Source organism: Geotrypetes seraphini, chromosome 3 (assembly GCF_902459505.1).
Source record: "Geotrypetes seraphini chromosome 3, aGeoSer1.1, whole genome shotgun sequence".
Taxonomy (NCBI): domain Eukaryota; kingdom Metazoa; phylum Chordata; class Amphibia; order Gymnophiona; family Dermophiidae; genus Geotrypetes; species Geotrypetes seraphini.
In genome coordinates, this window is record NC_047086.1 from 296,510,645 (window position 1) to 296,523,112 (window position 12,468).

Sequence of the window (12,468 nt, forward strand, 5' to 3'; positions counted from 1 at the left end):
CTCAAAAATAAGCCCTAGTCCCGGGATTCACCAGCAGCAGCGTTTCCCCTGCCGCCATGCAGCCAAACCCCCATTCTTCCCTCCCTAATCAGTAAAACGGCAGAGTGAATTCACAGGCGGACAAGGCCAAAGCAGCCTGTTTAGAGTGCTGTCGGTCCAACGCTGTTTAGGGAGGTATGTAGGGCTTGCATGCGGTTGGCGGGAGGTTCGGATGGGGGTTTGGCTGCACAGCGGGGGGGGGGATACTCGCTCAAGGGTTCTGCTGCACAAAGGATAGGAGGGAGGGAAGGGAAGCTGGGCAAGGGTCCTGCTGCACGAGGGATGGGGGAGGGAAGGAGAGAAGCTGGGCAAGGGTTCTGCTGCACATATGGGGGAGAGAAAGGAGAGAGGAAGAATTGGGGTGAAGGAGAAGGGAGATGATCATGTACATACCCCGAAAATAAGACCTAGTGCGCTTTATGGGCCCAAAATTAATATAAGACACTGTCTTATTTTCTGGGAAACACGGTATGAATGGGCCAAAACAGGGGACATGGGCATATTTGTGGCAGCATAGGAATGTCCCTATTATAAAATGGCAAACTTCAAATCATACTTCAGTAGTATAACCAAATACAAATCTTCAATAAAGCAAACTCCTTTTTATATATGGGACTTTTTTTTTGCCAGATGCAATGAAACCAATTAATTGTCATGTTAATAGGTAGAGCAGCTCAGTAAATGGGTCCCACAATAGTTTATAATGTCATAAGATTGTTCTGTAACCATAAGAATATTAAAAGGTCTTACATTTGTTTATAATATAGATATCGATATATACTTCCCCCCCTAAATCCCTAATTTATGCTATAAATATTCTGCAGGATATTCATACATACAGTATGTAGAAAAAAGTTACTCAAAACAAATTTGTGAATTAAGAACAGATGGGTTTCTTTGCTATAAATTCTCAAATCAAAAACTAATTTATATGGCAAACGTAGAAAGGCTGGAAAAATATATTTATCACTGGTGGTTTTCTAATTAAGGGGGTCAGTGTCCTGACTTGTGTTAACAATACAAGCATTAGCACATGTTAAATGGGTTATACTGTTGATGTACATAAAATAGGTTGCATTATTGGTGATTCAAATTCTGTGCTACTGAAGTAATGAGTTGCAACATTATGCAAAATGGCCCATTCCCTATTAGGTCAGTGGAAACTAATGAGCTCGATTTACTACAAGGCACTACTGGGGCAGTGAATGCTAACATACATTAACACACATATTGACACACATTATTTACTACAGCTCCCATTTTCTACAAGATATCTACTAATGTGCTTTTTTATTTATACCTCATTTATCATTACATGCAACAAAGCAAATTAAGGAAAATGAAAGAAACATTTACTGCATAATCGATCAATGCAATATAACAATGCATAGCTAAAAAGAAGAAAAATCATGTAGTTCACATTGTAGGAGTGACCAACTCAAATGCTTATACTGCTAACAGGCAATGGCATTACACTATACTCTAATATCACAACCTATTAATAAAATAAAATAATTAATTCATTAAAGTATAGGTTTATCTAATAAAAAGACTCTAAGCTATGGTAGAGTTTTCTACAGTGGCCCAGAGCACTAAATGCTCCAACGTTCATAGGAATTCTATGAGCATCGGAGCAACATCAGAGCATTTAGAAACCTCTACCGTGGCTTAGTAAAACCCAGCGTAAATAAGAAGGGTCCTGAAATATATATCTATTGTTCCCATAATTGGCCAGGCATTTGCAAGGAAAAATGTTGCTCCCACCGCCAAGACCTTAGTCTTTAGCTGTAGGAACTGCTTCCTATGTAGCTGAGTATGCCTGGCCACATCTGGAAACACATTGGTTGACCACAAAACAGAGCCAGCTACTTGGAAAAATATAATTTCAAAATCAAAATTTTGTCTGCTTCTGAGAGAAAGGTTACTAACAAGGTGGCACGCTTAGTAATTACTTCATGAGAATACTCAAGAAATTGAAACAAGTCTAAACTATCAGAAGCTACTGCTTCTTTTGTTAAGGCCAATACTTTGTTACTTAATCAATTGGAAGCTATTGAAAATCGATTTCATAGTAGGAATTTGAGATTTTTGAATTTCTCTATGACTCATTATCTGGCTCCTTTGGAACTATTGAAAATGTATTTGAAAGATATTTTACAATATTCTAAAGCTGACTCTTTGTCAGTGGAAAATATTTATTATGTGTTAAAGAGTTCTAAGGATACTAATATGTTTTAGCATTAGCACATACTAGCCCAAAATGCAAAAAAAAACAACAACAAAAAACCCACTGAAATCTTAGCACAAAATTTAGGTGCATATAAACACCCAGATTCTATATATGGTGCTCAAAATTGCACATGGAAATTTGGGAGCACATCTCCTTTGCACAAGTAATTTAATTGAGTATGAGCCAATTAGTGCCAGTAATTGGGCACTATGAATTATTGGTATAAATTGGATTTAAGCACCTATCTTGCTTAGTGCTATTCTATAAAGATACATACATAAATCTTTTAGCCCACAACTGAAAAGGAGGCATGGTCACGGAAGGATTATGGGTGGATCAGGGTTGTTCAGAAAAGATGCACACATTATAGAATTTGTGGGATCCATGACTAATTTACACATAAGGATTTAATACCAGGTTTCACTCATTCCCTCTTCTATTAAACTGCGATAGCAGTTTTTAGCGCAGAGAGTCACGCTGCTCCCGACACTCATAGGAACTCTATGAACGTCGGGAGCAGCGCGTGCCATTCAGCATGACTTACCGCGCTAAAAACTGCTATCGCAGTTTCGTAGAATAGGGGGTTGGTGTAAATCCTTACTCCCAAAGTTGGGTGTGGATCCCAGCATTTCATGCTATTCTATAAACAGCACCCAGCTAAGTAGTAGATTTAAAACAAACCAGAGAAAATATTTCTTCACACAACATGTAATTAAACTCTGGAAATCGTTGTCGGAGAATGTGGTAAAATCAGTTAGCTTAGTGAAGTGGTCTCAAACTCAAACCCTTTGCAGGGCTACATTTTGGATTTGTAGATACTTGGGGGGCCTAAGAAAAAAATAGTTAATGTCATTAAAGAAATGACAATTTTACATGATGTAAAACTCTTTATAGTTTATAAAAAACTTTCCTTTTGGCTAAGTCTTAATAATAATATTGTAATTTATAGCTAAAGAGACATATGATCAAGAAATTGTTTTATTTTTCTTTTGTGATTATGATAAAAATATTGAGGGCTTCAAAATAGTACCTGGCGGGCCCCATGTGGCTCCCTAGCCTTGAGTTTGAGACCACTGGCTTAGTGGGTTAAAAAAAGGCATGGATAATTTCCTGAAAGAGAAATCCATAGGCCATTATTGAGATGGCTTGGGGAAATAAACAACATAAAATCTGTTTTCCTACTTGGGATCTAGCTAGGTATTTGAGACCTGGGTTGGCCACTGTTGGAAATAGGATACTGGGCTTGATGGACCTTCGGTTTGTCCCAGTATGACAATTCTTATGTTCTTAACTTGGAACGCTATTTATAGAACAGCAGTCAGTGCTCATTTATTTCATTTACTAAATCTAGTCCTATAGACACACTTTTACACATAAATTTCAATATCTGCATTACTGCATTCTTGTTTAGCACCTTTTCAAATGGATACCTTGTTCTGAACCCTTCACTTCCCATCTGCCTTCCCCAGGAGCCTGTGGCATAAGAAAATAAGAACATAAGAATAGCCTTACTGGGTCAGACCAATGGTCCTTCAAGCCCAGTAGCACTTGTTCTCATGGTGGCCAATCCAGGTCACTAGTACCTGACTAAAACCCAAGGAATAGCAACATTCCATGCTACCGATCCAGGGCAAGCAGTGGCTTCATCCATGTCTTTCTCAATAACAAACTATGGACTTTTCCTCCAGGAAATTGTCCAAACCTTTCTTAAAACCAGCTACGCTATCTGCTCTTACCACAACCTCTGGCAATGCGTTCCAGAGTTTAACTATTCTGAGTGAAAAAACATTCCTCCTATTGGTTTTAAAAATATTTCCATGTAACTTCATTGAGTGTCCCCTAGTCTCTGTAATTTTTGACGGAGTGAAAAATTGATCCACTCATACCCATTCTACTCCACTCAGGATTTTGTAATCATATCTCCCCTCAGCCATCTCTTTTCCAAGCTGAAGAGCCCTAACCTCTTTAGTCTTTCCTCATATGAGAGGAGTCCCATCCCCTTTATCATCTTGGTCACTCTTCTTTGAACCATTTCTAGCGCCTCTATATCTTTCTTAGGAGTGCTCCTGCCTTTCTCTGAAGCCTATGGGCTCCTCTGCCCTGCAGATACAAGGACTAGAGCAGTGTTTCTCAACTTGTTCCTGGACTACTCCTTTGCCAGTCAGGTTTTCAGGATATCCACAATAAATATGCATGACATAAATTTGCATATAATGGATACATTGTAGGCAAATCAAGTTTATGCATATTCATTGTAGATATCCTAAAAACTGAGCAGAGAAACACTGGGCTAAAGCACATAACCAACTTTATTAATCTGGGGTGTCATGTGTGACATTTCTGTATAAACAATGAAACAGAAACTGAAGGGCTGTTTTCAAAGTTGCCTTTTTATGTGTGACTTGCAAATATTCTACAAATTGTAATCAAACCCCCTTCATTTTTTAAAATGTCTCCGATAACTACAAATATTTATAAGTTGCAGATGAGTAGAGGTTCCCAAGGGTGGAGGTTGAGCTGAGTTCAGGTAATGTTGCAAATATCCATAGTCACTTGGCAGTCTATTTCTACATCGTTGAAACAGATTTAAATGTTTTTGTCTACTTTCTGGTGGGTTAGTTTTTATATAAGCACACAGATGCATGTGTTGCTTTATTAGATAGGTGCTTTGTGAAATAGATGCAACATTTGTACCTATGTGCTTCAAAGCCAAGGCAACTAATTATAAAATTACCTTCCACTTCCATAAGCAGTCAGCTCTGCAGGTGCGTAGCACCCCCAATATTGAGCAAGCTCCTTCATTGTGTCAAGAACGGGCAGGTTGTAAGTATTTGGCATCCCCAATCATTTTGAAATGTTGGTGCCTCTGCCCACATGAATGTCTAAGTTCAGTCCAATTGATATAAACGATATTGTCCCGGTGGGCTCACAATCTATCTAACGCACCTGGTGCAATGGAGGATTAAGTGACTTGTCCAGGGTCACAAGGAACAGCACAGGGCTTGATCTTACAACCTCAGGGTGCTGAGGCTGTAGCTTTAACAACTAGGCCACTCCACCATCACACTAGGCCATGCCTCCCTCATATACTTTTTCTCTTATTGTTATACTGAATTGTTTCTTCAGGAGGAGTGTGTGGCGCAGTGGTTGGATCTACAGCCTCAGCACCCTGGGGTTGTGGGTTCAAACCCCGCGCTGCTCCTTGTGACCCTGGGCAAGTCACTTAATCCTCCATAGCCCCAGGTACGTTAGCTAGATTGTGAGCCCACCGGGACAGAGAGGGAAAATGCTTGAGTACCTGATTGTAAAACCGCTTAGATAACCTTGATAGGCGGTATATAAAATCCTAATAAACTTGAAACTTGAAACTTATTTTTTGGCCTTCTCTTATTTTGCCACTAGTTCTTGTATTAGTTCCATATCATTTACAGATCAATTGAAACTCTTCATTTGCAGTATATTACAGGTTTGACACCATCATTTCTGTAATTAATAGATTCATATTGCTGCATGGAATATAATTAATGAATAATTAAAAGTTTTTAATTAGCCATTGCACAGAGCTAGTTTTCTATTTTGAAAAAAAAAAAGTCAGACTTCTTTGCTTGTTACCAAAGAAAAGTTTCCATTAGATAATTTACACTATTTATATATATATAAATAGTGTAAATATTTATTATTATTATTTTTTTTAATCCCATCAATTTTACTTCATTTCTGAGTACATACATTTTGGGAGGGAGGGGAGTTATCAATGTGGGGTACCAAGCCCGTTAAGATGTGCTATTTTACTGGTAACCCCAGTTATTAGTAACTAGTACTCATTGAATAAAATGAGGCCTGTGCCAAAATAGCATAAGTTTATGGCAAAATAAGGCATCATAACATTAGCCCACGTTGATAAATACACCTCATGATGTTAACACTATCTTTAGCTGTTTTAACATAGGTTCCATGTTATGTAGCTTTGAATTATTTTAAACCCCTTTGATTGTTTCGAAAGGCGGTATATCAAATGGCTTATAACTAAACAAGACTTAGGCCTCCTTTTATTAAACTGCGCTAGCAGTTTTTATCGCCGGGAGCCACGCTGAATGCCTCGTGCTGCTCCCAACACTCAAAAGAACTCTATGAGTGTTGGGAGCAGCGCAGAGCATTCAACGTGGCTCCCGCAGAAAAACTGCTATCGTAGTTTAATAAAAGAGGGTACCAGTTATTAATAACTAAGTGTAACAGTGCAAATGGGGTTGGGTTTTGGACCTGTCAACACACAGTCAGACACAACTAACAATAATGCAGAAAAGTTATTTATTGACTCAAACAAACTTTCCTGAATCCTGTTACTTTACAGATTAGGGCAGTGGTCTCAAACTTGCGGCCCACCAGGTACTATTTTGAGGCTCTCAGTATGTTTATCATAATCACAAAAGTAAAAGAAAACAGTTTCTTGATCATATGTCTCTTTAGCTATAAATTACAATATTATTATTAAGACTTAGTCAAAAGGAAAGATTTAAAAACTATACAGAGTTTTACCTCATGCAAAATTGTCATTTCTTTAATAAGACATTAACTATTTTTTTCCGAGGTCCTCCAAATACCTACAAATTCAAAATGTGGCCCTGCAAAGTGTTTGAGTTTGAGACCACTGGGTTAGGGCATATAGGAAAACAGTCTTTTTGTTTGATAAACAAAAGTCCTGAGATGAGCCAAACACAGACTGTAAAAAGTCTTCTACAAAACAGGTAGCAAGGTCTGGTCCTAGCTAAACCTTAGAACAAGGCTCACATGTAGTTAGCAAAAGAAATTGGTTTACCTCAGCCAAGCAGAATGCAAGGAGTATGCTGGGGCCATTTCTTCCTCCTACTCTCCTGGGACTCATAAGAACATAAGAATTGCCAGTGCTGGGTCAGACCAGTGGTCCATCGCACCCAGCAGTCCGCTCCCATGGCGGCCCCCAGGTCAAAGAGCAGTGTCCTAACTGAGACCAGCCCTACCTGCATACGCTCCGGTTCAGCAGGAACTTGTCTAACTTTGTCTTGAATCCCTGGAGGGTATTTTCCCCTATAACAGCCTCCGGAAGAGCGTTCCAGTTTTCTACCACTCTCTGGGTGAAGAAGAACTTCCTTATGTTTGTACGGAATCTATCCCCTTTTAACTTTAGAGAGTGCCCTCTCGTTCTCCCTACCTTGGAGCGGGTGAACAACCTGTCTTTATCTACTAAGTCTATTCCCTTCAGTATCTTAAATGTTTCAATCATGTCCCCTCTCAGTCTCCTCTTTTCAAGGGAGAAGAGGCCCAGTTTCTCTAATCTCTCGCTGTATGGCAACTCCTCCAGCCCCTTAACCATTTTAGTCTCTCTTCTCTGGACTCTTTAGAGTAGTACCATGTCCTTCTTCATGTACAGCGACCAGTGCTGGATGCAGCACTCCAGGTGAGGGCGAACCATGGCCCGGTACAGCGGCATGATAACCTTCTCCGATCTGTTCGTGATCCAGTGGCGTACCAAGAGGAGGGCGGAGGGGGCCATCCGCCCCAGGTGCCAGCCCTGAGGGGGTGCTCCCGGCCTTGCTGTTCAGTCCCCCCCCACCCCCAAAGAACCGCTCGCCCCACTAACCTTCCTGCACCACCAGTGAAGCAGCCCGCAGCAGGATCGCGACGTCAGCAATCCCTGAGCTGCTTGGGCGCTGCTTCCTGCGCCGTGGTCCCGCCCCTCCTCTGACGTCAGAGGAGGGGCGGGACCGCGGCGCAGGAAGCAGCGCCTAAGCAGCACAGGGATCGCTGACGTCGCGATCCTGCTGCGGCTGCTTCATAGGTGGTGCGGGGAGGCCAGGGGGGCGAGCGGTCCTTCGGGGTGGGTTGGGGCATCAGGCCTTCAGGGTGGGGCGGGCGGGCAGGCAGGCAGGCTTTCAAGGGGGAGGGAGGTGACAGGCAGGCAGGCAGGCCTTCAAGGGGGGACAGGCAGGCCTTCAAGGGGGGGACAGGCCTACAAGGGGGTGGGACAGGCCTACAAGGGGGTGGGACAGGCCTTCAAGGGGGGGAAAGGCCTTCGGGGGGGGTGCAGGCCTTTGAGGGGGGGTGCAGGCCTTGTGGGGGGTGCAGGCCTTCAGGGGGGGTGCAGGCCTTCAAGGGGGGGACAGGCAGGCCTTCAAGGGGGGGACAGGCCTAAAAGGGGGGGGACAGGCCTACAAGGGGGTGGGACAGGCCTTCAAGGGGGGGAAAGGCCTTCGGGGGGGGTGCAGGCCTTTGAGGGGGGGTGCAGGCCTTGTGGGGGGTGCAGGCCTTCAGGGGGGGTGCAGGCCTTCAAGGGGGGGACAGGCAGGCCTTCAAGGGGGGGACAGGCCTACAAGGGGGTGGGACAGGCCTTCAAGGGGGGGACAGGCCTTCGGGGGGGTGCAGGCCTTCGGGGGGGTGCAGGCCTTCGGGGGGGTGCAGACCTTCAAGGGGGGGACAGGCCTTCAAGGGGGGGACAGGCAGGCAGGCCTTTAAGGGGGGACAGGCCTACAAGGGGGGACAAGCCTACAAGGGGGTGGGACAGGCCTTCAAGGGGGGGGCAGGCCTTCGGGGGGTGCAGACCTTCAAGGGGGTGCAGGCCTTCAAGGGGGGGACAGGCAGGCCTTCAAGGGGGGACAGGCCTACAAGGGGGGGGCAGGCCTTCAAGGGGGGGACAGGCCTACAAGGGGGTGGGACAGGCCTTCGGGGGTGTGCAGGCCTTCGGGGGGGTGCAGGCCTTCGGGGGGGTGCAGACCTTCAAGGGGGGACAGACCTTCAAGGGGGGGACAGGCAGGCAGGCCTTTAAGGGGGGACAGGCCTACAAGGGGGGACAAGCCTACAAAGGGGTGGGACAGGCCTTCAAGGGGGGGGCAGGCCTTCGCGGGGTGCAGACCTTCAAGGGGGTGCAGGCCTTCAAGGGGGGGACAGGCAGGCCTTCAAGGGGGGACAGGCCTACAAGGGGGGGACAGGCCTTCAAGGGGGGGACAGGCCTACAAGGGGGTGGGACAGGCCTTCAAGGGGGGTGCAGGCCTTCAAGGGGGGACAGGGAGACCTTTAAGGGGGGACAGGCCTTTGGGGGGGGACCCTGGTTTAGAAGTACATGGAGGGAAGGGGGTGTTCAAAGAGACGTGCATATGCCAAACTTTGGGGGGGGGAAGAAATAATGGATCTGAAAATAGAGGAGAGGGATAGAGATGATGGACCATGGGATTTAGGGAGGGTAGGAACAGAAAGGGAGAGAAATTGGACACAAGGGATGGTGTGGAGGAGGGATAGAGATACTAGATAGGAGGGTAATTGGGAAAAGAAAGGGAGAGATGGTGGACTCTGGGGTGGTGGGGAAGGAGGGAGAGATGCTGGATGAAAGGGTAGTTAAGAAAAGGTGGATCTGTGGAGGAAGATGAAAAAAAGGAAAGATACCAGACTTCCTGGGGAGGGAAGGGAAATGGAAAGGGAGGACACAGTTGGCAGATGGATGGTTAGCATGCAGAAAGAAAAAAGAAGGAGACCCTGGCAAGCAAGTTATCAGAAGAAAACCAGAGCCTTGGACCAACAAGATTTGAAATATAACCAGACAACAAAAGGTAGAAAAAATAATTTTATTTTCTGTTTTGTGATTATAATATGTCAGATTTGAAATGTGTATCCTGCCATAGTTGGTGTTGGACTGCAAACGTGAGCTAGGATTTAACAGAGAGAGGAAAAGTTCTTTTTGTTTTATTTTATTTACACCACAGCACCAGTGTGGTTAGGAGAAGCCAAAGGGGATGAAAAAGCTATAAAACCCACCAGGAGTTTTGAAAAAAATCACCCAACTGGGCAGGAAAATCGAATTGAAAAACCAATTCAATAGGCTGAAACAAATCGAAATTTTTTTTCCTGAATCTGGCAGCATTAGTTTGCACTACTGTCTTAGAGTTTAGGACCTGGGATTGGGGAGAGATGGCATCCTCAGTACTTTATAATGCAAGTGAAATGAGGATTTGGTCAGACTTTTGAAGGGTTTGCAGAAAAAAAATATTGTATAGGCCGGTGACCTGAGACAGCAGGAAATGGGAACTTTTCTTCCTTCTATTTTTGTGAATGGAAAGACTGAGGATGTCAGAGAGTTCAGTTAAAATATGTGCTTTATAAGAAAATATAATAATGTGTTTTATAAAGTTTATAGCATAGCTGGCCTACCCAGTGAGGTGTTCCTAGTGGTGGTGGTGGCAGCGTGTCAATGTGTTGAGAGGAAGAGGTGGTCTGGGAAATTCTGCTGAGCAAACTCCGGGCCCATTTCCACCCCCCAGTTAGTCCAGTGGGTCTTTGGGTGTTGTTTTGGGATCTCTTCCAGTGGTTTATCAGTACCTCCTTCTGGTCCAAGGAAGGAAACTTTGTTATTCTTAGCATTGACCTACAGAATATGTTTGTAACAGCGCTGCTTGTGTGACATTAGGCTATGTAGTGATCGAAAGAAAAGAACAGACCTTTGCACATTTTTGCACTATATGGTGGGTGTATGAGGAGATTCACATTTCTTGCACAGCTAAGTCCATGTGAAGTTACCTTGTGCTGTATTTGACATCTAGCAAGGTCTCTGTTTGAAAGGAAAGATCTAAACTTAAAAATGAAGTGGCCAGAAGTTATGGTAAAAGCAGATAGTGTAGCTGGTTTTAAGAAAGATTTGGACAAATTCCTGAAGGAAAAGTCCATAATCTGTTATTAAGACATGGGGGAAGTGTCTGCTTGCCCTGGATCGGTAGCATGGAATGTTGTTACTCTTTGGGTTTTGACCAGGTATTAGTGTCCTGGATTGGCTACCATGAGAATGGGCTACTGGGCATGATGGACCAGTTAGGCTATTCTTATGTTATGTTCTCATCTGTAGGGGCCTTTGTTTTCACTTCTTATTTTAATGTATTTTTTTTCTGGGAACTTATCAGTGTTTTTTATAATGGGAACAAAAATGGAAGAAAATTAATGTGTGTGGGATGAGGGGGTAACTAATTTCTTTAGCTAAATAATTCAATCCACTTCAAACAGACATAGGAGAACTCACGCACCATTCACACACCCTCCAACCAAAAACATCAAAAGAAAAAAACTTTTCAACAACCTCCTAGCCATTCGAGCTGCAACACTCGACCCCCAACTCTACAACCAATTGACATCAACCACAGACTGCAAAACCTTCAAAAAGAAATAAAAAAACCCTTCTATTCAAAAAACACATAAAACCGAACTAACACAATCAGAACTGTCCCAAGCATCACCTGCAACTACTCCATATGTACTTCTGATGTCATGACAATTCAGACATAATTTATGTTATGTTATGTTTGGAATATAAGAAAATTTTCACTGCCTGTTTCTATTCTGACCATTTATTCCATTTCATGGTCATTACAAAAAATATTTTTACATGGGGGGGGGGTGTCAAAAAATGATGGGCCCCGGGTGCCACATACCCTAGGTACGCCACTGTCATGATCCCCTTCTTAATCTTTCCTAGCATTCTGTTCACCCTTTTCACTGCTGTCTCTTGCTGCAGGAACTCTCTGAATCGTTCTACTCTAGGATATATGAACTCTTTACTGCTTGAGTCCCTATGACTCAGCAGGGTTGTCCCACCTTCCCTAAGGTGGCCTTCTCTTCCACCCTGTGATCTAGCACCACCTACTGTACTGTACAGTGGTATAATTGCAGCACCAGTGAGCTAGTGCCCCCTTCTGTATGATGGTACAGTTGTAATATCAGTAAGGGAGTACCCCTCAGTCCTTCACACTGGGTTTAACAGTAACTCATTGATAGCTTTTTACTGTATAAAAAAACATAACCCTTAGTAGTATTACCCTAAGACTGTAGCTAGAGGTGACATTTTTTAAGAGATGGCACTGGCAAGAGCAAGAACAACTGGTCTCAAAGACCCAGTAAATCATCAAGTAGGGTCTGATAGGTTCCTGGGGTGGAGTGGGGATCTTGTCATGGGGAGAGGGTTTTGGTTGGTACAGCAGGGATGCGATCCAGGGGGATTTTGATAGGTGGGTAGGGTTGCAATCCAAAGGGGGGAGGATTTTGATAGTGGGCTTATGATTGGAGGGTTGTGATCGAGTGTGCAGGTTGGGAAGACAGTAAGTATTGCAGGCTCTTTAAGATGTTTTTTTTTTTTTGCTGGGGTTATTTTTCCTGCTTTAATGAAATTTGAAGTGTTCACAGCAAGTCAC

The 12,468-nt window shown here is 43.7% G+C and overlaps 1 long non-coding RNA gene across 1 annotated transcript in view; it reads left to right on the forward strand.

Moving 5' to 3' along the window:
• LOC117357946 overlaps positions 1-12,468 on the forward strand; it is an 89,332-nt gene that overhangs the window by 74,575 nt on the left and 2,289 nt on the right. The gene's annotated exons all lie outside the window — the stretch shown is intronic.